Source organism: Theropithecus gelada, chromosome 10 (assembly GCF_003255815.1).
Source record: "Theropithecus gelada isolate Dixy chromosome 10, Tgel_1.0, whole genome shotgun sequence".
In the NCBI taxonomy this organism is placed as follows: domain Eukaryota; kingdom Metazoa; phylum Chordata; class Mammalia; order Primates; family Cercopithecidae; genus Theropithecus; species Theropithecus gelada.
In genome coordinates, this window is record NC_037678.1 from 12,131,914 (window position 1) to 12,158,349 (window position 26,436).

A 26,436-nucleotide genomic window follows, 5' to 3' on the forward strand; every position below is an offset into this window, starting at 1 on the left:
TCAATCTCCTGACCTCGTGATCCACCCGCCTCGGCCTCCCAAAGTGCTGGGATTACAGGCTTGAGCCACCGCGCCCGGCCTTTTTTTTCTTTTTAAGAGGCGGGGTCTGGCTTTGTTGCTCTGGCTTGAGTAGGAGTGCAGTGACAGGAATGATAGCTCACTGCAGCCTCGAACTCCTGGGCTCAAGCCATCCTCCCGGCTCGGCCTCCCGAGTTGCTGGGACTACAGGTGCTCGCCACTACACTATTATTTTTTTCTAAAAAACAGGGTCTCGCTATGTTGCCCAGGCTGGTCTCGAACTCCTGGGCTCAAGGGAGCCTCCCGCCTCGGCCTCCCAAAGTGCTGGATTACAGGCGTGCGCCCCCGCGCCCCGCAGAGCTGTACTCTTAAGATATTCGCTGTACTGTTTGTAAGTTACACCTCAATTAAAAAGAAAAGCATAATAACCCGGGCCGCGACGCCCCTACCCCTCGCCGCTGGCGACAGGTGTCTCTCGGTGACCGAAACGCGGCTCTCAGCGCTTGGAGTCGTGCGCCGAGCGGAGGCCCTGGCGAGGTTCCTACGGCAACCGCAAGCGGCTCGCAGCGTCTCCAGAGTGACGAGGCGCGAACGAAGACCCGGAGCCCGGATTTAGGAGTCACAGAGCGAGGCTGGAGAGAGACCGCGGCTGGCCAAACGAGAAGGGAAGCGGCTGGGCCACCCTTCGTCCTTGCGCTGGCATTCTGAGGACTTCCAGCAAACACCACTCCCCAGCCCTGACGGTGGCCACAAGCCGCTGCTTGAAAACACCCCTGGGGATTCATTCTCAGCTTTCCAGGTGGGAAGATGGAGGGCCTGGCTGCCCCCCAGTAACTCGGGGCTCACCAGGGGCAGAGCTAGGCCCTGCACCCGGTGGCCTCCTTCCAAGCTCGTGCAGTGCAGCCAAGTGCAAGGCACTGGGGCTGGGTGCTGGCACCCCCTTGGGTTCCGGGTCCAGCTCTTCTAGTAACTTACTGTGTGGCCGTGGAGTTCTCTCTCCTCTCTGAGACTCAGACATGGGGACACCTCCACCAGTATCTCAGAGTAGCTGTTACCAAGTGTGTGAAATAATGCAGTGTAAAAGCGGCTCACCAACTGGAAAGTGCCTTGCGCATGCCACAGACCATCACAGTTGCCACCCATTTGCCATCTTGTCCTCTTTATCACCCCAGCCCCTGGGGCTCAGAAATCTCCGTGCCCAGAGGTTTCCAGTCTGCAGGTGAGAGTCCACTCCACTTTCCCCTTGGAGAAGTGGGTCCAGGGCAGCTCTCTTGAGCACCAGGCATCATCTGGTCCCCAGACGTAAAGGGGTTCACAGAGACACAACCCTCCATCCACCTGCCTGCCACCTCCTTACCTTCTGCCCTGTGGTTGGATTGTAGAAGTTCCCCACTAAGTGAGGATTTCTGGAAACCCTAAGACACAACACCCGGGACAGAGCCTACTGGGTAACACCACTAACTGCCCTTTAGGTGCCACAGGCTGGGCATGTGTTTGGACAGTTGTGTGTATCTGTGAATATGTGTGTCCATGTGCTGTGAGGGTATATGTACACTGGTGTGTGTGTGTGCCCGTGTGCCTGGCATGCATGTATTGGTGTACGTGTGCATTTGGGATGGGTGTGTGAATATGTGGATATAAAAGCATGTCTTTGCAGCTCCATGGGTGTGTGTATGCAGGTGGATGTGGTGTAGTTGTGGCATATGTTTACCCATGCATCTAAGGCATTTTTGCTGATGTGTGTGTACCCCTCGGTGGGCATGCACGGGACTGTATTCGTGGTGTGTACAGTGGATGTGGAGAACTGTGATAATCTGTAATTGTGTATGTGTGGGAGTGTGCTGGGGGGTCTTGGGTGCCGGGAATTCTGCTCCCCTATCTCCTATCACCTGAGTGACCTTCTTCCCCAGCTGAGGACTGTGACTGAAGTCATAGGCACGCATGGGACAGCTCCTGCCCTTCCACAGACCTGTGGCTGCCCAGGTCTTGGGCCAGGGTGGGCACCAGGGGCCAGGATGGGTGGGTGAGCCTGGGGCGAGGACTCATGTGCCACCTCCTCCCTCCCTGGTCTCCTCCCCTCCCCACAGCAGGAGCAGCAGCGGGAAAGGTTGGCGGAGGGGGGCTATTTTGGGAGCGTCTCCTTAGCAACAGCTGCCACGGCCGTCTGTGGCGGTTTTTCTATAGGTGCTAAAATATTCCACCCTGGTGACTACTGAGTGCTGGGGGGTGGGCGAGGGTGGAGGTGGAGGGCAGGAGAGACCCCTACAGTCCTCTGTCCCCAGGGCACAGCCTGCTGGGATGGGTTCTGGGCCTCTGGCCCCCCAGTGTCCCTTTAATCACCTCTGGACCTCACCCCCTGGGAGCTGCTGGGACTTTAGAGCTCTGAGGCGGGCCAGCTGTGTCCTGATCTGATTTCTAATCTAAGTAGCTAGGCTACCTCAGTTTGCCTCATCTGCAGAATGGGCTGGCTGGACTTTTTTTTTTTTTTTTGAGATGGAGTCTTGCTCTGTAGCCCAGGCTGGAGTGCAGTGGTGCAATCTCAGCTCACTGCAACCTCCGCTGCCCAGGTTCAAGCCTCAGCCTCTGGAGTAGCTGGGATTACAGGTGCAAGCCACAGTGCCTGGCTAATTTTTATATTTTTAGTAGAGTCAGGGTTTCACCACATTAGCCAGGCTGGCCTTGAACTCATGACCTCAAGTGATCTGCCTGCCTCGGCCTCCCAAAGTGCTGGGATTACAGGCATGAGCCACCGCGCCCGGCCCTGGCTGAACTTTAAGACACTCTAGGCCAAAAACCTCTGGACTCTGTGACTCTAGCATTTTGAAGTAGTCTTTTCCCTCTCCTCCCCAGCTGTCCTGGCCCAAGTTGCCCTCCCTTCCACTCCTCTCAGCCCTTTACACAGGCTCTCAGGGCCCCTGTAGGACCCAGGAGGTGTGAGCAGGCCCCCAGAGTAAATCGGTTAGTGAGTGCTCTGCTAGCCTGGAATGACCTTTCCCCAGAAAGTGGAAGTTGAGCCTGGTTCAAATCCTGGCCCAGACAGTTGCTTACTGCCTGAGTGACCCCAGACAAGCCACTTCCCCTCTCTGTGTGTCAGTTCAGAGTCCTCAGCTGTGACGTAAAGACAGGCATAGCCTGTACCCCACAGAGATCTTGTGAGAATCAAAGAAGAGAATGGAGAATGGAGATGGCCAGGACATTTTGCCAAAGTGTATGGATGGACAGAGGTTTTACCAGCATTCTCCTCCAAACTTCAGAGCGAACCTCATTCCTCCAGACCATTGTTCCTGGTCACCCCAGCCATGCCACTCATGGCAGTACTGTCTGTGCCTCAGTTTCCCCATTGGTAACAGGTGCCTAGAGAGATCTTACAAGAATCAAAGGAGACAATCCCTGCAAAGGTCTGGATAGTGCTGAGCTAGGGGTACAAGCGCAGGGGAAGTGGGTTGTCCTCATTCCTTCCGGGGGGCACATCTGTGTTGAATCATGACAAAGCCACTTTCCCTTGGGAGACCTAGTCCACACTGTCCCATTACAGACAAGGCCTCTGAGGTCCAGAGAGGACACGCATCTTGCCCAGGGTCACACAGGTTCTGACACCAAAGCCTTTCCTCAACTCCCTCACACTGCCCCCAGGCCTCTGCATGCCCATTTCCATCTCCACCTCCCACCTCACACAGGACTAGAAGCTACTCATGCATAAGGTGAACAATGTGAAGTCTTCCTTTAGTCTTCGATTATCCTCAAAAGAGCTGCTTGACCACGTGCGGTGGTTCACACCTGTAGTCCTAGCACGTTGGGAGGCCAAGGCAGGTGGATCGCTTGAGCTCAAGAGTTTGAGACCATCCTGGACAACATGACAAAACCCCATCTCTACAAAAAATACAACCTGGCATGGTGGCACACGCCTGTGGTCCTAGCTACTCAGGAGGCTGAGGTGGTAGGATGGCTTAAGCCTGGGAGGTGGAAGTTGCAGTGAGCCGAGATGGTGCCACTGCACTCCAGCCTGGGCCACAGAGCCAGACCCCATCTAAAAACCAAAACAAACAAACACACACACATACAGATGCTCAAAGTGGATATTAGATTTGTCACTTTACATATGAGGAAACAAAGGCCCAGAGAGGAGAGTTGAGCTGCCCAGGGTCACACAGGTCTGGAGAGGAAAGGACTCTTTCCTGGGGCTTCCGAACCTCTCCCTGCCTGGAGCTCCTCTGCTTGCCTCTCCCTACCTCCTTCCAGTCCAGTTTCCTTGCAGGATGAGCAGCTGCCCCAGGGTTCGGCCCAGGCCCAGCAAGGTGACCCTCCTTGCCCTAGAACCCCCATGCCATCTTCAAGTTTGTGCCCAGGGACTTGGCATCAGGAGACTGATTCTGTGACAGTAGATGCTTTGGATCATCCGTCTCCATTTTCCCCTCCTGCCTGCCCCTTCCTCCTCTCCCTGCACCCCACACTCCCAGGACAGCCCCCAGGTCAGGCCTGTGGCCAGGCAGGTCATTTGTCTCCCCGCATCCTCCCACTTTCAATCCATGGAAAAGACTGAAAAAGATCAGGCACACATCTGTTGCTGACAGGGCACTCAGGCTGCTTGAGTCTCCTCTGCATCCACGCACTGAGCGTTCATGTGATGGAACATCAGTCCTGGCTGTCTGCCTGTGAAGACACAGCAGGGTAACCAGGGAGAGGCGTGGAACAGGACGTGCGTTCTGGAGGTCTGCACAGTCGGAGAGAGCCGTGAGAAACGATGGCCACATTTATTGAGCGCCTACCATGATCTGTGCATCCACCTCACTTAATCTACCCCTGGGGAATGGAGGACATTAGGGTCCTCAATTTACAGACAGATTAAATAAAAAGTTGTTCAAGGTCAAGTAGCTCCTAGGTGCTTTTGAGCCTAGGTTAGCCTGACTCCTCATCCCACTAAGCAAGAACCATACTTGTGCCCAGCCCAGGGTCTGGTACGTGGTGGGTGCCTAGTGCTGGTTGAATGAATGAGTGGGTGATAAATGCCTTCTGCTGGGGTCATCAGGAGGCCTTCTCAAGGAAGTGGCACTGAGGCTGGACTTGGGGAACAGCAGGAATTCTCTGGGCAAAGAAGGTGGAAGGGCATTTTAGGCAGGAGGAACAGTGCGTGCAGGCAGAGAGGTGTGGAGACCCGTGGCATGTTCTGGAATCTGTGGAATCAGGGTGTACCTGTGGATTTATGGGATGCGGGATGCCAGATAAGGTGGGGCCTGACTACACCACACTGAGGAGTTGGGACTGGATCCTTTTGAGTAGGGAGAGCCCACGAGGAAGGGAAACAGTTGTGGTGATTTGCATGTTGCTCTTCTTATGCTGACATCCTCAAGGCTCAGGAGAGCCAGAGGGGATTTCAGATTTCATCAGTTCTCCACCTGGCTTTGGGGGCCTCGGTCTCTCCCTCTCTGCACTGGGGCTAGTTGGTGATGGCCAGACTCCCAGGGAAGTTCTGCTGGCTGTCTAACTGCAGGTGTTCTCTCGTCCTACCACCCTGGAAGGAGGAGCACTTTCCCTCCTGTCTCCTCGGAGGGCTAGAGTGACGTGGTAGGATGGTCAGGAAGTAGCTGATTTGACAGGTGCTGCTGGGGGTTCCCTGACACCCCAGACTGTGGGGCCCAGGCCTGACAGCTTGGGGTAATGGAGAACGACAGAGAACAAGAGACTAGGGTTTGGCCTTGTTCTGTCATCTCTGGGTGACCTTGGCCGAGTTTCTGAGCCTCTCTGGTACCCAGTCTCGCCATCTGTAAAATGGGGCAATGGTGACTGAGTGATCGTGAGGGTCCCTCCAACAGGGCCACCTCGGACTCCCGGAGTGGGGTGCTTCGGGTCCTTAACCGGCGGTACTTCGGGAGAGTACGAGGACCGCCAAGGAGAGGGGCCGGACTCCGTGGGACCCCAGATGGACTAGCTCCCACCCATCCCCTTCCCGGCTCAGAGGAACCCTCTCCACCTGCCCCCTGGGGGGGGCCCACAAAACCCGGGAGCGGATCCAGGAACGGGTTCTGGGAGGAGCGCTCCTGGGGTGAGGAGGAAAACCCGGGCAGGATCCAGGGCAGGAGCGGGGCCAGCAGCCCCCAGCCCCAGCCCCTGCTCAGCGCCGCTGGCCCCGCAGGAAGGGGCCTGAGGCCGGGTTAGGCCGAGGGGCGGGCAGGGCGGGTCCCCGCGGGCCGCCGGGGCTCCCAGGATGGGGGACGCGCGGCCTCCGCAGTGGGGCGCGGGTCACGTGTGAGGAGGGGCGAAAGTCTCGCAAAGCGGGGCGGCGTGCCGCGAGTTGGGAGTTCTCGGCGCGCCGCGGGCGGCGGGAGCTCGGGCTCCCGGGCGAGCCGGGGACGCGGCCGAGGCGGGGGCCGGGGTCCGAGACAGAGGGGGCCGCACGGAGAGTGGGAGGGGGAGAGACAGAGAAGGACAGAGGCCGCGAGGGAGACGGACAGAGACGCGCAGGGGAGAGAGGCAGCGCGGGCAGAGGGAGGCGGGAGGAGGCCAGGGGGCGACCGCGACGGAGACGGAGACCCCGCGGGCAGAGGGCGAGCGGGGCCGCAGGAGGCAAGGAGGCCGGGAGAGGGACGGGGACGCGAGGGCGGCGGAGACCCCGGCGGCGGGAGAGAGACGCAAGAGCGGTCGGGGAGGTGGCGGCAGAGCCCGGCCGGCGGGGGCGGGGAGGGCGACCCCAGGCCGGGAGGCCGAGGGGTCGCGGGGCCGGGGCCGAGCGCAGCGGGGCCGGGAGCGGAGCGCAGGGCCGGGGCCAGAGCGCGCGACCAGGAGCGGGTAACAGCGAGGGAGCGGCGCGCAGCGGGGGGCGGCGGCGGGGAGGGCGCCTGCGGCGGGGGTGGGGGGCGCGGGCGGTGGGGCGCCCCGGGCCCCCGGACCCCCGCGCTCTGAGCCCGGCCGAGCCCGACGATGCTGACGCCGAGGCGGCGCCTAGGGCGCGGCGCGGGGCAGCGCTGAAAGTTGGGCGGCCCGCGGGGAGCGGCGCGGGACGGCCGGGACGCGCGGAGACCCCAAGACCCACGCGCAGACCGAGCGGCAGCCGGGGAGGGGGGCGCGGGCCGGCCGGCCGAGTTCGGAGGCAGGAGGCACCGGGACTCCCCTCTCCGCGCCCGGGACGCCGCCCGCCGGATCCCGCCGTGGGATGTAGCGCCCGCTCGCCGTCTCCCGGACTCTCGTCGGACCCTCCGCCCAGCGGTAAGCCGCGCTCGCCCACCCCGGGCGCTGTCCGTCAGTCTGTCCGTCAGTCTGTCCCGCCGCGTGCGTGTCTGTGTGTCCCGGGCCCGCCGCTCCGGCCCCTCCCGCTGCGCACCTGATCCCGAGCTGGGTCCCGGCTGCCCGGCGCCGCGCGCGCGGTCCCGTGACTCCCCGGGAACGGGCGGGCTCTGTCCGTCTGGGAGCGTCGCGGTCTGGGTTGTGTACTGGAAAGGGGGAGAGAGGTGGGTGGAAGGGGTCTTGACCTCCTGCCCCGGCCATGACCTTTCCCTGCCTCCACCCACCCCAGTTGTCATGCCGGGGAGCTTCAAGGCAGGTGACTTGTGGCAAGGTGGGGGATGGCGCCTTTCCGCCTCCCCAGCTGCAGCCTCGCTGCAAATGGCCCTGTGATCTGAAGAACGAAATCCCACTTCTCATGTTTTGAGCGCCTGCTTTGCGCCACACGACCCCAGGGCGCAGGGGCAGGGATCGGTAGAGGAGGCACTGCACATTCATAGTGATAGAAACTGCGGCTGGGGAGGGAGGCAGAGGCTGCTTTTTCCTCCGAGTGTAGGGAGCACCCCAAGGCAAGAGAGGTCTCAATGAGCCTCCCGCAGGGAGAACTTCCCCTGCAACCGACCAAATATACCCCCACCAGTGTCAGCCTCCCTGCCCCCTACCCACACTTCTGCCCCCAGTGTCCCCGCTTCAGGATGGAGAGGATGCAGGGAGTTGAGAGGTGGCAAGCTGGGTGGGGTGGAGCGGAGGGTATTAGAGGCAGGGCAGCCTTGCCAGCTGACAGAGCAGGGCCTCAAGAGCAGTAGAATGTTCAGCAGCAGGTTTGGGGGAAGTGGGGAACTCAGGGAGGGAGGCCCAGAGAAGGGCTGGAGCTGTGTGTGTGTGTGTGTGTGTGTGTGTGTGTGTGTGTGTGTGTTCGTTCTCCCCCACATCGAGTCCCATGACCTCCATGGCTTCAGGCCTTTTGGGGGCAGTTAGCAGGACTTTAGGGGCCCAAGAGCATTGCTGTGGCTCTGGCTTGGCCTGTGATGAGGGGAGCAAAAGGTGGAACAGGGCAGCTAGGGTAAGAGATGGGTGCAGCATGGTAGGAACAGAGACTGTTGGCCACTGAGCTGACCCATATCCCAGCTGGAGTTGGAAGGGCTGAGCCTAGAACATTCCACTCCATTCTCATTGGGAGGAGGGACTCTTTCTGGGGTTTTCCACACTGGGCAGTGGGTCTCATATGTCCTCCATTCAGGCTCCCAGAAATTGGCTCAGCTGGCTGGGAGAGCAGCCCTCTGGGCTGGTCACTCTCCTCCCAACTGTCAGCTTCCATGTCTGTGGCATGGGGACATCACTCCCTGCCCCAGTGACCTCCAAGGCGGGCCCTGGGCTCAATGAGAAGAGGGCTGTTCACAGACTGGGGAAAGCGCTGGGGAGATGGGAGTAAAGACTCACTTTACCTTAAAAGACAGATGAACAGCTAGTGGGTGGAGGTGGACGTGGGGCAGTGGGAATATGGTGGAAATAGAGAACTGACCAAGGAGGAGTGTCCAGGATTAGAGTGGGAATCTGGGGTACTATTCCTCATGGCCCTTTGGGTTACCCTTGAAAAGAAAGCTCTTCTCTCAGAAAATCCTCTGGAGTGGCTGTGACCAGGCAGAGCTGGTTGAGTTTCTGCTGGGTGACCTTGGGTGGGTGGCTTGACCTCTCTGAACCTCAGTTTCTTCAACTGGAGAATAGGGATGATGATACTGACTTCATCAGGGTGTTGAGCACTTTCCAGACTGTGTCAGGTCTGTGAAAGCCGCGTGCGCCAGCCTGGAGCATAGTAGGTTCGTAGACATTTGCGAAAGAGAGAATGAAGTAGCTCTGGGAGATGCTGTGAGAAGATGTCTTAGCTTAGGATAAGAAGGAAGGGGAGGAGGAACAGTGTAGGCTTATAGGGCGGGCTGCTTCTTAATGTGGATCTGGGGGAGGCGGGGGTGAGTGCTAAGGGGGGTGTGAGGAGGAGGGGGCCCCTCTGCGGGGACCACTGAGTCACGAGGACATGTAAGCGACATGACAACCAGCAACATGGTAACCAGGAAACTAGCGGCGGTGGGAAACAGAGCTGGAGCAGTGTGGGGTGGGGGTGGCGGGTAGGCCTGGCAGCGCCGGGCTCAAGGGGTCCCGGGAGCAGCCAGGCTGGTCCCTCAGAGTGAGGAGGGGAGGCCCCAGGGCCAGGCGAGCTGGGGAAGAGATGGGGACCCTGAGAGGAGGGAGGGGAGGCACCTCGGGGCTGTAGGGCAGGGGGCTCCTCCTGCACCACCCCAGGCTCCTCTCTGCTCCTCCACATCTCCACTTTTCATGCCTCTCCCCCTAGGATGCCAAATTTGGCTCACGCAATCTGTCGTCTCTCTTCTGAGATTGGCACCGGGACGAAAGCCGAGTGCATTACATCACCACCGCCGCCGCTCCCCCTGCACGAGGAGAGCAGGAGGGGAGGGCCAGAGGGCCAGGGGCAAGTGGCCAGCCCTCAACTTTCTTTCCTGTCTTCCTGCTCCCTCTTCCCACGTCAGTCCTAGATGCTGGGGGGCTTCTGGGGGTAGCCAAGCAGGGGCTAGAGGCAGGACGTGGGCTCCAGTCTTAGGGAGATCCCAGGACCAGGGCAGAAAGTCAGGTCATGTTGCCAGCCCCCTGTCTGGGTGGAGCCTGGGGGCAGGGGGGGTTGGTTCAGGACCCTGGTCTGTCAGTGCCTTGCTGTGTGACCTTGGGCAGCCCTTTGCCCCATGCAGAGTCCACATAAGTATAGAGAACGGCCAGTCATTTAATATCGTGGTGATTCTCCTGAAAGAAGTTGCCCTTAAGTTCTGCAGCTCTCCTGGGCCCAGAGTAGGGAACCCTGGATTTCAGATCACCCTCTGTGACCTTGAGCAATTGGCTTCACCACCTCATGCCTCCATCTCCCCACCTGTAAAATGGGGATGACAGAATCCTCAAAGGCAACAGCTATGAAAGCAGGAGACAGGGATAGAGATAGAGCCTCTGACCCTGAAACAGACACTCAGGGGCCCGTGGATCTAGCATGCTGGCCAGGGGGTGGACATGGTAGAGTGGGAGGGTGCCTGGATTCAGACAGAAGGTTTGGAGCTTAAATCGCTGGTCTGATGCCTTTGTTTTACAAAAGTGGAAACTGAGGCCTGAGGGGAAAGTGGACCCACCAGGGTCACAATGATGGTTTGAGGGTGGAGGAAGCAGAGCTAGGGCCATCGTTTTACAAAAGTGGAAACTGAGGCCTGAGGGGGAAGTGGACCCACCAGGGTCACAGTGATGGTTTGGGGGTGGAGGAAGCAGGGCCAGGGCCTGAATCCAGGGCTCCTGGCTCCCAGCCCCACCTGGAAGCAGACGGACAGATGTCCCTGTGTAACACTGTGGCAAGCCCAGACAGGACCCAGGAGCTTCGAGGGCCCAGCTCTGACTTCGGCTGCCTCCTTTCTCCCTTCCTTCTCTCCAGATCCCCTCACCCCCACTGTCCTTGGGCACTAATCCCCTCCCTCTATTGGTCTCTTTGAAGAACTCCTTTCAGTCTCATTTTAAAGCCAGTTTCAGGCAGTCCCAGGCAAGGACAGGTTGGATTTGGGGTTAAGCTGGAAGCTTATGCTCCATTCTAGAAAATTCCCAGAGCTGGAGGTGGAGAAAGATGGGAAGCAGCTGTGGATGTTTTGTCAGATAGTGAGCTCCTCAATCCCAGAGGTATTCAAGCAGAGCCAGATGAGCACCTGCCAGGTGATTCTCGCCTTACAGGTGAGGCCGAATAACATCCCCACTTCCAAAATCCTAGGAGCCTTTGGTATTTCCCAAAGAGGAGCTGGGAAGCAGTGCTCATCACTTCCCTGCTTCCCAGTGAGGAAACACATTTGCTCGCCAGGCACTGGGCTAGGAGCTTTTGCAAATTCCCATTTAATTCTCCATGGCAATGTTGATTTGATGTCCCCATGTTGCAGATAGGAGAGCCACCGCTCAGAGAATCTATGTGATTGTCCAAGGTCACACAGCAAGAAAGCAGAGGAGCCTGGGTGTGAGTTCAGACTAGTTTGATTCTCGGGGGCTGTCTCTGGGGCTTCCCTGGGGAAAGAGTGGAAAACGTTCCTCCCCTGGGCTGGGGCTTGGCAGGAGATGGTCTAGTCGCCCCCACAGCGTGACACCCCCTCAGGGATCCTCTGGCTCCTCTGGGGGCTCCATTCTGAAGACAGATACCACCATGCATCGTAGGGGAGAACTCATTTCATAGATGGGAAGACTGAGGCTCAGAGACAAGGAATGACCTGCCTCAAGGTGCCCAGAGAGTTAGATTAGGGCCAGGCTGCCTGTCTCCTGGCCCAGGGCTCTGTCCCCTGTGCCAGTGAGTGAGGAGGGGCCTTTGGGCTGACGGTGGTGGCATGAGGTGTGAGGTCGGGGATGCAGAGGGCTGAGAGAGGGCTGGCTGCAGGAGGAAAGTTATCAGCTCAGGGCGCAGGGAAAGGGGAGCAGAAGGGAAATGGCACACGTGTTACAGAGCCTGGTGAGGTCAGTGGGACCTGGCTGGCAGGGGAGGGTCTTGGAGACAGCTTCCTTGGGTGCCTCTCTGTGTGACCTTAGGTCAGTCCTTCACCCTCTCCGAGTAATGTCCCCCATCCATGTGAACCTGGGCTGAACGATCTATTTCCACAGAGTAGCTGTGCTTGGGCTGCTGTTGAAAAGCGCTTCTCCCAATGATGAGAGGACTCTGGGTCCTGGGCAAGGGCAGGCGGGAATCCTGGGGGTTGGCGTAACCTTTAAGCCTCCTCTGCGGACTCAGCCCTCCTTGGGGTGTGGGGGATCGCCAGGCACAGCCCTTCTCCTTTTCATCTTTATTTTTCTCCTGTTCCCTCTTCCCCTTGCTACGTGGGCTGATCGCTGCTCAAACTTTTAATTCAGATGGTAATTGAAATAATAATATGGGCTGAGGCCCCTCTGCTTGTGACGCTGCAGCTGGTGGAGCTCGGCTATGAATAGACCTTGAGTCACACACGCGCGCTCCTGCAGGCGCGCACACGGGCGCTCACGGGGTGGTGGGTGGGGTGCAGCATGGGGAGCAGGGGTGGGCTCACGCTCCGGCTTGCTCTGGTCTTGGCCCCCCACTCCCAAAGGTCTTGACCAGTCCTGGCCCCACAGCCCAACACGGGGTCCCCGTCATGAACCTGGAAGACTTTGGACATAGAGGGTTCTCATTTACAGAAGGGGAAACTGAGGCTCAGCAAGGGGAAGTGGCTGGCTGGAAACAGGCTGGATTTGAATGGATGGGTTTTACCTGATTCTAAGACCACACAAGCTGGGAAACTGGTGGGGAGGAGTGCTAGGGTGTGGCCCCTGCCCCTCCCTCTGCACCCCTTGCCCCACCTGCTCACAGCCCCCTCTCAGCCTGCGCGTGCATGCTCAGGCACAGACACAGACACAGGCACACGCGCATGCGCAGGCATGAGGGCTGCTCAGATGGCTGGTGCCGGTGCTTGGTGGCTGGGGTGAGAGCAGTGTTCTCGGGGTATTGCTGCAGGAGGGAGGCTGAGTGCCAGGCTCTGCACTGGGCTTCATATTCATGATTTCACTTAATTCTTCACCACCCTGGGAGAACCATCACCCCCACTTCTCAGATGAGAATACTGAGGCTCAGAGAGAAGCAAGGATTGGTTCCAGGCCCCTGGGTAGAAACAGCCACGTATGCTTTGTCCTACTGTGCACCAGCCCCTCCAGGACCCTCATTGGCCACCTGAAGGGAGGCGGGTACATGTCTGCCAGCCTGGGCCTCCCCTTTCCCTCCCTGCAGCAGCTCACCCACTCCTCCCTGTGGCTGCTGGCCGGTCCCTGACCAGCCCTGCTGCCAACAGCTGGGACGTCTGGCTTCGGCAGGCAGGGGAGGGTGAGGTGCTCCAGAGAGACATTGGCAGGTCAAGAGGTCTTTAGGGGCTACCAGGGACGGGGGTCCTTGGTGTTCCCGACCCCAGCAGGAGCTGTGAAGGGAGAAGGCAGCGTTGTCATGGTGACCTATCAGCTGGGAGCTTTGGTCTAGGCCTGTGCGGGCCCAGTGGGAGGCCCCCAGCAGGGCAGAGGGGAGATGGGGCATGGGAGGTGCAGTTGGGCGGAGGAGCTCCCTGGGACTGGGATGGAGAAGCCCCCACCAAGCTCCACCCAGCAGTTCCTGTCTGCCCCTGCATTGGCCTTATCTCCATTACCTCTCCTGGGAGATGGAGAAACCGAGTCCAGAGACCACCGGGGTTTGCCCAGGGTCACACAGCAATGGTGGCAGAGCCTGTCAACCCGGAGCTGCTCCTGACTCTTCTGTGTCCTGATGGCCCCCAGGGCTGCCGGCCCCTCCTCTCTCTGACACTCCCCAGAGCTATGGGGTTTGGGGGAGGGGAGCAGGGTCTGGGCCTCTTTAAGCGCCCTCTCCCAAGAAAATCCCCAGATGGGAGCGAGGGGAAGGGCAGCAGTCCCTGGTCACAGCAGTAGGAAGGGTGGCCTGAGTCAGGGGCCTGGGATCGAATCCCAGCTCAGCCCTCACTGGCTCCGCATGACCTCGTCTAGGCCACTGTTCATCTGGGGGCCTCTCTTTGCCCCTCTGTGTATCAGGGGCCACCCATGGGGATAGGGGGGCGTGTTCAGCCTTTTCCTGTTTCGCCTGTCCTGGGAGAAGCTCATGCGCCAGCGACCTAGGCTGCAGGGATGGGAGGGGTTTTTTTGTTTTTTGTTTGTTTGTTTGTGATGGAGTCTCACTGTGTCTCTCAGGCTGGAGTGCAGTGGTGCAATCTCGGCTCACTGCAACCTCCGCCTCCCAGATTCAAGTGATTCTTCCGCCTCAGCCTCCTGAGTAACTGGGACTACAGGCGTCTGCCACCACGCCCGGCTAATTTTTGTATTTTTAGTAGAGACGAGGTTTCACCGTGTTGGTCAGGCTGGTCTTGAACTCCTGACCTTGTGATCTGCCTGCCTCAGCCTCCCAAAGTGCTGGAATTACAGGGGTGTGCCACTGCACCCGGCCAGGAGGGTTCTTTAGCTAGGCCATGGGGTCAGGGGTGCGTGTGCTGTGGGGAGCTGACCCCATTTTACTGATGGGGAGATTCAGGCCTAGGTGAAGGGCGTGCCCATCTTCAAGCTGGTGGCAGAGTTAGCCCCTGGGACACTTCAGTGAAGCTTTCCCCACCCCGCTGCAGCTCCTCTTCCAGCCCCTACCCTAGACTCCCCCAGGAGCCTCCCCTCTCCACATAGGCCTGAGAAGCCCAGGACCCTCTGCCCTGTGAGTGTGAAGGTACCATTCAGCCTGGGAGACAGATGGGATGGCGTCGGCAATTAGGGGCTCCTTGGGGCCATACAGGGGAGGTGGTGGGCACAGGCTGGAGGGGCCCTGGCTGGGGGTGAAATGGAGCAGGCAGAGGGGCTTTGGGCATCCTTCAAACCTCGTGCCCATGGATACCCTTCTGCAGTTATCCTGACAAATGGGCCTCAAGTCCCTCCTCACTGTTCCTCACGGGGAGCTCCCCGTCTCCGGGGAAGCCCACTCCCGTCTGGAAGGCTCTGCTGATTGATCCCTGCCTCCCTCTGTCCTTCGCCCTGCCTCTGGGGCAGAGAGACCCAGCCTGCTCTCAGCAAGACAGGAGGAGTGGCCCGCCTCCCCCTCCCCTACCCCAAGGCTCCTCCAGCCTCAGTTGTCCCAGGTAAGGCCCATGACTGGGACACAGAAGATCTGGGTTCCTGTTCAGCTCCACCCCTGAGCAGCTGTGGAATCTGGGGCAGCTTTTTCACCTCTGAGCCTTCATCCCCTGCCCCGTAAGGGTGGACTTTTGCCTCTGTTTCTTTCCTTTGTTTTTTTTTGAGATGGAGTCTCGCTCTGTTGCCCAAGCTAGAGTGCAGTGGCGCAATCTCAGCTTACTGCAACCTCCGCCTCCTGGTTCAAGTGATTCCTTTGCCTCAGCCTCCCGAGTAGCTGGGACTACAAGTGCGCACCACCATGCCGGGCTAATTTTTGCATTTTTAGTAGAGACAGGGTTTTACCATGTGGGCCAGGCTGGTCTTGAACTCCTGACCTCGTGTGATCCATCCACCTCAGCCTCCCAAAGCGCTGGGATTGTAGATATGAGCCACCGCGCCTGGCCCTTTGTGTCTGTTTCTGAGGGTGACTGGGAAGATCCTGTGAGCCTGTGAGTGAATGAATGTATCACAGCTTGTTGATATGAACTACTTTGTGGCCCAGCCACTCAAGGGCACTGATGGGCCTGATTTCCAGACCCCCATCACCAGCCACTGCTGTGGGGTATCACTTCTCTGAACAGCCAAGCCTCCCCCGGCCCTCCCTCCCCCAGGCCTCCAGAACTGCTTGGGTGGGGCAGGGCTGGCTGAGTGCCAGCCCCGTCATGAGGCTGCAGAGCCTGAGCCCACTTGACCTTGGAAAGGGCCTCTCTCTGGCTGGGCTCCAAGGCTGCCCCCAAGAGATACCGGGTAGTGGCTGGGCAGCAGAGAGAACTGGGTGGGGCAGAAAGAGAACTGCTTGCCAGAGCTGTCCTGGGTCTCTGAGACAACAGGCTAGAGGACAGAGGAGAACGACCAGCCAGCCACAGGAGGGGCTCCGCTTGGCAGCTACATCAGCAGCCGGGCAGAGCCCACTCCTCACAGTCAAGTAGGCTGCCTGAGAAGAGGGTGAGCGCCCTGTCCTGGGAGATGTGTAAGCAACTGCTCAATGGCCTCTGTTAGGGGGGCAGGCGGGGCTCTAATACAAGACCAGGGGAATAAATTGGACCCAGAACCTAAAGAATCCCTGCTATTTGGGTTGCAGAGTGGCAGTCCTGTGAGCTGGGGGGTCTAACAGACTTTTCCCAGTATTTGCCCGTTACATCCAACAATTGCCCCCATGGTTGTGCGTCACAAAGCCCGGGGTCCAAGCACGTCCAGTCACAGCTTCAAGACACACGCTGGATCCCGTTTCACAGCTCCTAACCCCCACTCAGGCCAGTGCTTTAAAAATTGCACACAGGTCCTGCCCCATTAGTGGGCTGGGAAATTGATTTAGTGAGTTGCACTACTTGTTTTCTGAAAATGAAATTAAAAAGAAAATTTCAAAATACTATGCATGTAGTGAGGGTAAATACTATTTTGTGACGCTCTTACTTCAGCTTTAAATATATAACCGGGTGCAGTGGCTCACGCCTGTAATCCCAGCACGTTGGGAGGCCGAGGCGGGAGGATGGCAAGAGCCCAGAAGGTTGCAATTGAGCTGTGATCGCATCACTGCACTCCAGCCTGGGCATTGGAGCAAGACTCTATATCTAAAAAATAAATATAAAGTACGTTAAAGTAACAAACAGGATGTTTGCTTTTACTTCGGATTTTGGTCAAAAAGCTTGAAAGCTACTGTCCTGTGTAGAAATCCAGGAGGTGCCCCATAGAGCTCTGACGCACAGGTTCCTGTTTCCCTGGATGTTTGGTTCCTAAAGATGTAAGTGCCACGACTTCCAGGATGCTGCTGTCCTGCCCTCAGAAGTAGCCTGTCCCTTGCTCAGTGGACCACCCAGGTCCAGGGCCCCACGCTCCTCCAGAGTCACCACCTTTCCCCAGGGCCTAGATCCCAGGCCGGGCCAAATTCCCTGCTTTCCGCTCAGCCCAGGCCCAGCCCTGCTCTGTCCTTGTGCTCTCCTGCTTGCCCCCATCTTCCTGGGACCTTCTCTCTAGGCCTTTTCACGCACACACACCCATGCATGCACACATGGTTGCATGGAGCTCAGCAAAGCAGGTTTGTGACTTACCTGCTTCCCTTCAGCATACAGTAGGTGCTCAATAAATGTTCACTCAATTATTTACAGAGCGCCCTCCGAGGCAAGGCACTCTGCTGTGTTGAGACACATCTGGCACCTGGCAGGAAGGCAGATCCTATGCCAGCTCAGGGGACGTTTAGGGTGATGAATGAATGGATGGATGGGGGTTGGCTGGAGCTGGAGATTCTCTGGCCTGAGGAGCCAGTGGGGAGGTGGTCAGAAGTAAAGAGGTGCACGCAGCCCGTGGCCCCCCCATGGCAGGCATTCTGTTTTTTTTTTTTTTTTTTTTTTTGAGACGGAGTCGCGCTCTGTCGCGTAGGCTGGAGTGCAGTGGCCGGATCTCAGCTCACTGCAAGCTCCGATGGCAGGGATTCTGTTAGTGACAGTCCCTTGGGGCTGTGGCCCAGCATTGGGTCATGGGCAGGGGCTGACTCTTCCTCCTGCTGTCTCTGGTCCTTCTGAGGCCTCTGTCTGCTGTGCCTTCTCCCACTAGGTCCTGTACACATGTCCCTGCCACCCATCCTTGGGTGAAGCCAGGACATCCTCCCCCGAGCCCCTGACACCTGGGGGACACCTGGGAAGAGAAGGCCATGCTCCGTGGAGGGTGAGGCAGAGACTTGAGCCCTCTGACATCTTGTCCTCTCTCCCCTCTGTTCATGGCCACTATGCTCTTGTACAGTGACACAGAGGGTCTTCTGGTCACTGCTCAGAGGCCACCTCCACTGGGAAGTTCTCCCTGACTACTGTGCCAAAAATAGCTTCTCCTTGGTCACGATCTGTCACATGGCCCAGTTAGACCTTTCCCGGGAATTGTGACGGGCTGGGTTATCTTGTCAGTCGTTAGATGTTTATGAAGCAGCTACTCTGTGCCAGGCTCTGGGAGTTGGGGTGAAGTAGGGAGGCAAGGTTCCTGCCCTTAATGAGGTTGCAAATGAAACTCCTTTGGCTGCTGAGGGCTGCCAGGAAGATCTGAGAGCTGGATGGGGAGGGTGGGCCTCGGGGCCTCTTGGGACAGGCAGCCTTTGAGTCAAGATCTGAATGGCAGGAAGGCCCGAGTGGTGGAGTCTTGGAGAAGAGAATTTCAACCAGAAAGAACAAACAGCCAGTGCAAAGGCCCATCGATATGAACAAACTTGGTGCGTTAAAGGGATGGGAAGGAAGGTCTCTTCCGGTGGATGGGGAGTGGAGGGGGTGAGGTCAGAGAGGGCAGGACCTCCCCCGAGGCCAGGCATTCATCCCGAGTGCCCTGGGGAGACCAAGAGCTCTGATCAGGGAGTGATGTGGAGATGGACTGCGGGAGGTGGGTGGAGGCTGTGGGAGGAGGCGGCAGGCAGAGGCTGTTGTCTGCAATAGTGATGTGGTTCTTTGGGATGGATGACTGGGTGAGGGGATGCATCCGGGGCCCCGAGGTTCACCTGCTTTGGGCAAGCTCCCGAGTCCGCTGTGGGATGATGATAATAGCACCTGCCTTGCAGGTGTGGACCAGTGAGTGCTTGGCCCTCAGTGAACACTAAGTGCGTGTTAGTTATTATCCCACTGTTATTGCGGTTGGGCTTAGGGAAGGCTGGAGAATGACGCCCAGACGTCAGGCCTGAGCAACCTCCTGGGAGGAGTCACAGACTGAGATGGGGAAGGCAGGAGAGGGGAGGACGGGGGCATGGCTTGGGCTTGGCAGTACCGGGTTCGCGATGCCTCTTTACTGTCCAGCAGACACAGGGAGCGGGAGCCAAGTGGGCTTGTGGCTGCCTGGGGGGGAGGCGCAGGCCGGGTGGTATTTTAAGCCACAGGACTGGATGAGATCACAGGGAGGACTGGGGAGAAGGGAAGGGAGGTGGGCTGGCTGAGCTGGGCACGGCATGGTGTAGGGGCATGGAGAGGCCAGAGGCAGGAGAGCAAGGGGCGACCTGGAGAGGGACCCTCAGGCCTGGAGGACTCAAGGAGAAAGACGAGGGTCAGTCCAGAGCCTCCATCAGAGCTGCTGAGAGGGAAGGGGGCGCAGAGGAGCCCTGGAGGGGGCTGAGGGGAGACTAGGAGGTGAGGAAGAGTGGAGAGTAAGTCATCCCCTTCAAGAAGGGCTGCAGGCCGGGCACGGTGGCTCACGCCTGTAATCCTAACACTGTGAGAGGCCGAGGCAGGAGGATCACTTGAGCCCAGGAGTTCAAGATGAGCCTGGGTAACAGGGAGGGCCTGTCTCTACAAAAAATTAAAAAATTAGCCAGGCACGACGACACATACCTGAAGTATGTGTGTATTCGGGAGGATCGCTTCAACCTGGGAAGTCAAGGCTACAGTGAGCCGTGATAGTGCCACTGCACTCCAGCCTGGGTGACAAAGCGAGACCCTGCCCCAAAAAATAAAAAAAGAAAGTCTTCTGCACTTCACAGTTTACAAACCCCTGCCCACACTGTTCGCCTTGGCAGCATGCCTGTACGCTGGGTGTTATTCCTTCCCATTTTACGGATGTGACTCAGGGAGGTTAAGAAATTTTCCCAAAGCCACACAGCCCATAGGTGAAGTGTTCTCAGACTTTCGGGGTCACAGTCCTTTTTGACAACCTTATCAATGCTATGACCATTCTCTGGAAAATATGCATGTGTACACATTAATTTTAAAACTCTTCATGTGCATTTCCCCACAGGTAATACATTCATACGGTTCTAAAATTCAAAAAGACACAAACGGGAATACAGTGACAGTTCTTCCTCCCACCCTGTCCCCAGCCACCTGCTTTCCCTCCCTGGAGCCTCCAATGTCACCAGCTTCCTGGGTCACCATCCACAGACAAGCAGAGACAAGCAAATATGTGTATCTATAAATTTCTTCTCTCTCCTTTTTTACACAAATGGTAGCTACTATACTCACCGCTCATCACTGTTGCCTTTTTTTGCTTAAAAATACATCTTGAAGACCTACATTGCTCCTCACAGAGCTCCCTCCTGGCTTTTTCTGTCTGTGTGCTGTGCCATTCGTGGATGGGCATTTGGGCCGCTTCCAAGCGGCGCCGCTGAAGGCAAGGCTGCTCGTTCCCCACGTGTGAGTCTCGGGCTGGAGTCCCAGGAGGGCCCAGCAGGCGATACCACCCAGTGGCCTCCGCTGGATAAGCGAGGGAGTGGGGCTCTAACTCAGCCCTGACTGTTCCTCACTCCTCCCTGCTCCCGCGCCACTTCTTTAGGGGGCACCTGCTGGGTCCAGCCGAGCATCCCAGGGGAATCCTGTGTGTGTGTGTGAGTGGGGGACATTAGCCCCCATCCCCCAAGGTGCTGGGAGACACCCCCCACCAGCCAGCAGCCCCAGCTCCTGGAGTCTTGTTTGCTGACAGCTGAGGATGACGCAATGGGATGGGGGAGCAGCAACCACCACCTCACCCCCAGCCCCAGCCCCACCCAGGCTGGAGTGCAGGAATGAGGGCCAGATGATGATCACACCTGGGCTGTGCCGAGGTCACCTCTGCTGCAACTTCTCTGACCCCCGCCCAGCACAGCTCCCGGCTCCTCCCCAGCACCTCCCCTTCTACCCGGCCCAGGAGGAGATTTTGCCCTTTCTGGCTGGGGAGGGAGGGAAGCCAAGTGGAGGAGGGACTTGTGGCTGCCACGCTCAGTCCTCAGGTGCTCCAGGCTGGGCAGGGCCTACCGGGCAACTCTGCTGAGAGCTCCCTGTCCTGACTGTGAGCCCCCTCCCCTGCTGCTCCTGCTCTCTGGCCAGTCCCCCTCATCCGCTCCTCAGCTTCTCTCCCATCTGTAGGGCTGCTGGGGCCAGGGCTGAGACCCTCTCTCCTTTTCCATGCCCTTGGCCCAGGCGGTCTTGCCCACCCTCACAACTCAACCTGTCACCAGCGTTCACCGTCTCATGCACCCAGCTCTGCCCGCTCTCTGTCTGGAGACTCAGGATCTGATGTGGGGTAGACATCTGCATTTGGACATTCAAAGCCACTGCACACGGTAAACCGTCGCTCCCAAAACCTGGCCCCGTTTCAGTCTTCCACCACTACTGGCCACTCGACAACCCCCTTCCACCCCCAAACCCTGCGGACTCTTCACCCAGAATGCGTGTGTCCCAAATTCATCTCCTCTTGAGCTCCATGGCCGCCATCCTGGTAGCTCCAAGCTACCATCATGGTCTTCTCACCAGCCTAATACACTTCATCACAGCGACTGGCGCTGCGCTCTGGACAGTGCAGGCTTTAAAAGCTGGCTGAGACAAGGGCCAGGGTGCCACTGGGATTATATTGGGAATGTTTACCTTTTATTCTTATTCATTATTATTATTATTATTATTATTATTATTATTTGAGATAGAGTCTCATTCTGTTGCCCAGGCTGGAGTGCAGTGGCGAGATCTTGGCTCATTGCAACCTCTGCCTCCTGGGTTCAAGCGATTCTCCTGCCTTAGCTTCCTGAGTAGCTGGGATTACAGGCAGGCGCCACCATGCCTGGCTAATTTTTGCATTTTCAGTAGACACGGTGTTTTACCATGTTGGCCAGGCTGGTCTCAAATTCCTGACCTCAGGTGATTTACCTGCATCAGCCTCTCAAGGTGCTGGGATTACAGGTGTGAGCCACCATGCCCAGCCCATTTTTTACGTTTTAGGGAAAAAGTTTCACTATGTTGCCAAGGCTGATCTGAAACTCCTGGGCTCAGGCAATCCACCTGCCTCGGCCTCCCAAAGTGTTGGAATTACAGGCATGAGCCAATACACCTGGCTAGAAATGTATTTCCTTTTTTTTTTTTTTTTTGAGATGGAGTCTCGCTCTGTTGCCCAGGCTGGAGTGCAGTGGCACGATCTCAGCTCACTGCAAGCTCCGCCTCCCGGGTTCACGCCATTCTTCTGCCTTAGCCTCCCAAGTAGCTGGGACTACAGGCACCCACCACCAGGCCCGACTAATTTTTTGTATTTTTTAGTAGAGACGGGGTTTCACCATGTTAGCCAGGATGGTCTCAATCTCTTGACCTTGTGATCTGCCCGTCTTGGCCTCCCAAAGTGCTGGGATTAAAGGTATGAGCCACTGCGCCCACCCATAATGTTGTATTTCTTAAGCCTGGTAGTAGATACACAAGGCTTTATTTTATTTTATTTTATTTATTTATTTGAGACGGAGTCTCACTCTGTCACCCAGGCTCGAGTGCAATGGCATGACCTTGGCTCACTGTAACCTCCGCCTCCTGGGTTTAAGTGATTCTCCTGCCTCAGCCTCCTGAGTAATTGAGATTACAGATGCCCACCACCGTGCCTGGCTAGTTTTTGTATTTTTAGTAGAGATGGGGTTTCACCATGTTGGCCAGGCTGGTCTCGATCTCCTGACTTCATGATCTGCCCGCTTCGGCCTCCCAAAGTGCTGGGATTGCACCTCACAGGTCCAAGCAATCCTCTCACCTCAACCTCCTGAGTAGCTGGGACTGTAGGCATGCACTAGCACACTCAGCTAACATACGTTTTTTGTAGAGATGGGGTTTCACCATGTTGCCCAGCATGGTCTTGGATTCATGGCCTCACGTGATCCTTCTGCCTCTGCCTCCCAAAGTGCTGGGACTATGGGTGTGAGCCACCATGCCTGGCCAAAAGGCTTTATTGTATTAGTCCTTATTCCTATTTGTCGTAAATATTTCACATGGAAATTTAAAACCAGACCAGGCAAAGCCTGACAGCCCGCCAGCCCTGAGGGTGACATCCGCAGCCCTTGCCACCTCCTGCCTCTGTGGCCTCATCCTGGTCCACTCACTCCCAGGCTCACTTCACGGCCACAACTTGGCCTTCCTGCAGCTTCTCAACACCAAACTCAGACTTTTGGAACTTCCTTTCCTTTCCTTTCCTGTCCTGTCCTCCCCTCCCTTCCCCTCCCCTTCCCCTTCCCCTCCCCTCCCCTTCCCCTTCCCCTCCCCTCCCCTCCCCTCCCCCTTTCCGTCTTGCTCTGTCGCCAGGCTGGAGTGTAAAGGCACAATCTCGGCTCATTGCAGCCTCTGCCTCCTGGGTTCCAGCGATTCTCCTGCCTCAGCCTCCCAAATAGCTGGGAGTACAGACGCCCACCAGCACGCCCAGCTAATTTTTTGTATTTTTAGTAGAGACAGGGTTTCACCATGTTAGCCAGGATGGTCTCGATCTCCTGACCTCATGATCTGCCCACCTCGGCCTTCCAAAGTGCTGGGATTACAGGCGTGAGCCACTGCACCTGGCCCCCCTTTCTTTCTTTGTCTTTCTTTCTTCCTTCCTTCCTTCCTTCCTTCCTTCCTTCCTTCCTTCCTTCCTTCCTTCCTTCCTTACTTTCTTCTTCCTTTCTTCCTTTCTTCCCTTCTTTCCTTTCTTTCCTTTCTTTCTTACAGTCTTGCTCTGTCACGCAGGCTGGAGTGTAGTGGCACGATCTCGACCTCCGCCTCCCAGGTTCAAGCAATTCTCCTGCCTCAGCCTCCCAGGTAACTGGGATTACAGCCACCACACCTGGCTAATTTTTTTTTTTTTTTTTTGAGACAGAGTCTCGCTCTGCTGCCCAGGCTGGAGTGCAGTGGCGCGATCTTGGCTCACTGCAAGCTCCGCCTCCCGGGTTCATGCCATTCTCCTGCCTCAGCCTCCCGAGTAGCTGGGACTACAGGTGCCCGCCACCTCGCCCGGCTAGTTTTTTTGTATTTTTTAGTAGAGACGGGGTTTCACCGTGTCAGCCAGGATGGTCTCGATCTCCTGACCTCGTGATCCGCCCGTCTCGACCTCCCAAAGTGCTGGGATTACAGGCTTGAGCCACCGCGCCCGGCCTTTTTTTTTTTTTTTTGAGACGGAGTATGGCTCTGTCGCCCAGGCTGGAATGCAGTGGCGTGATCTCGGCTCACTGCAACCTCCGCATCCCAGGTTCAAGCAATTCTCCTGCCTCAGCCTCCCTAGTACTTGGGACTATAGGCTCCTGCCACCACGGCCAGCTAATTTTTGTATTTTCAGTAGAGACAGGATTTCACCAAGTTGGCCAGGCTGGTCTCAAACTCCTGACCTCAGATGATCCACCCACCTCGACCTCCCAAAGTGCTAGGAATACAGGCGTGAGCCACCATGCCCAGCCTAATTTTTGTATTTTTAGTAGAGACAGGGTTTCACCATGTTGGCCAAGCTGGTCTGGAACTCCTGACCTCAAGTGATCTGCCCACCTCAGCCTCCCAAAGTGCTAGGATTACAGGCGTGAGCCACCGCACCCGACCTCCTGGAGTATTCTATGCCCCACTTTCACAAAGATACACAGTTCTCCTGACCGACTCCCACTTACTACCCAAGTCTTGGCTCTGCCACTTTCTCACAGAGGCCTTTGGAGGTGCCCATCAAACCGGAGCCCCCTCCTCTGTCTCACTCCATCTTGCACTTTTTCTTCAAACTGCTTAACGCCACGCACATCCGGCCACCTGGAATGGCCAATGCCTGCCGTACAGTGTCTCTCACCAGCTCATCCACAAGCCGGCAGAGTCCAAGGCCTGCGTCTGGCCCGCAGCTAGCGTGCGGTCCATAGTAACTGAGTGGGAGCCCCAGCGAGGCAGTGGGGTGTTGAAGCCCCACCGGCCGCCACTGAGGGAGCTGGGGAGCTGAGGTTGTTCTGGAAAAGAGAAACTTCAGGGATCCACTGACTTTCACATCCCTGTGGGGAAGATGGGCACAGGTATTTGTGGAGGGTGGGAAGCTCCAGCAAGGGCAGAGGCCTGGCGTCAGCAATTCAGCAAAGGGCGCGCCCGTGGGTTGAAACAGGTGGCCTCTGGGTCCTCCAGCCCCCAGGGCCTGTGATTTGTCCCTGACAAAGGCCCGCTGGACATTGTGGGGAACTTGCTTGTCAGCCTGCTCCAAGTCGGGGGCATTGCTTGCTTGTTGCCGGCCAAGTGGTTGGGAGGGCCCGGCGGGGTGCAGAGTGGGAGGAATGAGCCGGTTCACCCCCCGCTGCTTCAAGCCCCTGTGGAGCCCAAAGCTTGGTCTCCAGGATTTGGCTGGACCTGAAATCAGGAACCTGGGTCCTGGCTCCAACTTGCCCTGTGATCCAGTTTCTCCTTCCCCATAGGACTGACTTCACAGAACCGGACACGTAGTAGGACTGGATGGTTACTGGGTGGAAGCAAGCGTGTGACAGTTATTTCTTCGAGACAGGACAGTAGCATGCCTTGTTAGTGTGCTTTGATGCCATTGCCCAGGCCCACATCCTGGCTTTACCACTTATAAGCTGTGTGACCTTGGGCAAGTTGCTGAATCTCTCTGTGCCTTGCTTTTCTTCTAAAACAGGGATAATGGTAATTTCCTCTGAGATCATTGTGAGGATGATAGGAATCGATCAGTGTAAAGCACAGAGTAAATGCGTGCTCAGTGCTCAGATGCTCAGCCAGGATTTTTGCGATGTCAGAGGGTTGCCTGGTGAGGGAGGGGCTAGGTGTGCCACAGGATTTCCAGGTCCGGAAGAATGTGGGGAGGGAGACGACTTTCTTGAGTACCCACCATGTGGCATGCGTTTTTGGGACAATCCACATCAGGCCCTGCAGGTAGGCACTGCGATGTTCCTTTCACCAATGGAGATACCGAGGCTCAGAGAATCCAGTGACCTGCTAGAGCCAAGTGGGACTGAGCCTGATTCCAGCCCAGCTCTGTGTGATCCAGCGCTGCTGTTCTTGTCCACTTGCTCCCTAGTGCAGTAAATGAAGACAAACTGGGTAGGGCCCTGTGGATGAGGCCCAAGCGGGCTCTGGGATGCTGCATCTGAAATTCAGGGGAGGAAATCAAGAGGGAGCAATGTTCAGCCTTGAGTAAAATGCACCTTATCGATCTCTTACTCTGGGCTGGGCACGTGGTGTGCATGATCCCATTTATCCTCATTACAGTCTTAGGAAGTCTGCTCTATTATTAGCTTCTCCTAAACATGGGGCATGCAGGGAGTAGAGAGGTTAAGTGCCTCGCATAAGGTCACCTGGGCACAAAGTTGTTTGGAGGCTCCAGAGCTGAAGCCACTGCACCAGGAGGGGGGTTCCTGAGACTCATGAAGGGGAGGGAGTCAGGCCTCCCAGGGACAGGGGACTGCAGGGCCTGCAGAGGGCAGTGGCAGGTGGGGACCCTGCCACCGTGTCTCTTGTGGCTCAGTCTATCTTTGGCTCCCCTTACCCTTGGAGGGGTACAGCTCAAAGAGCCGTGGCCCCGGGCTCTTGAGTTCTCTTCCTCCCTGCAAAGCTCCACACGTTGGAGTGGAAAGCCAGTCAAATCAGACCTGAGGGCCTCAGCTGGAGTGGGGACAGACTCTGCTCCTCAGGGGCTGGGAAATGGAACAGTGGTGTTAATTCTGTCTGTTTCTTTCTTTTTTTTTTTTTTTTTTCTCTGAGACAGAGTCTTGCTCTGTTGCCCAGACTGGAGTGCAGTGGCACGATCTCGGCTCACTGCAGCCCCTGCCTCCTGGGTTCAAGTGATTTTCCTGCCTCAGCCTCCCAGGTA

General features: G+C 57.3%; 1 protein-coding gene across 2 annotated transcripts in view; it reads left to right on the forward strand.

The window, feature by feature from the left end:
- The first annotated feature begins 6,997 nt into the window (after positions 1–6,997).
- KCNJ4 (potassium voltage-gated channel subfamily J member 4) overlaps positions 6,998–26,436 on the forward strand; it is a 29,297-nt gene continuing 9,858 nt past the window's right edge. Inside the window, exon 1 of one of the 2 annotated variants that reach the window (XM_025399848.1) lies at positions 6,998–7,218. The gene's annotated coding sequence lies outside the window, so the exon portion shown is untranslated. Of the gene's footprint in view, positions 7,219–18,089; positions 18,152–26,436 lie in introns of those variants that run through there. The other variant, XM_025399849.1, reaches the window with a different exon arrangement.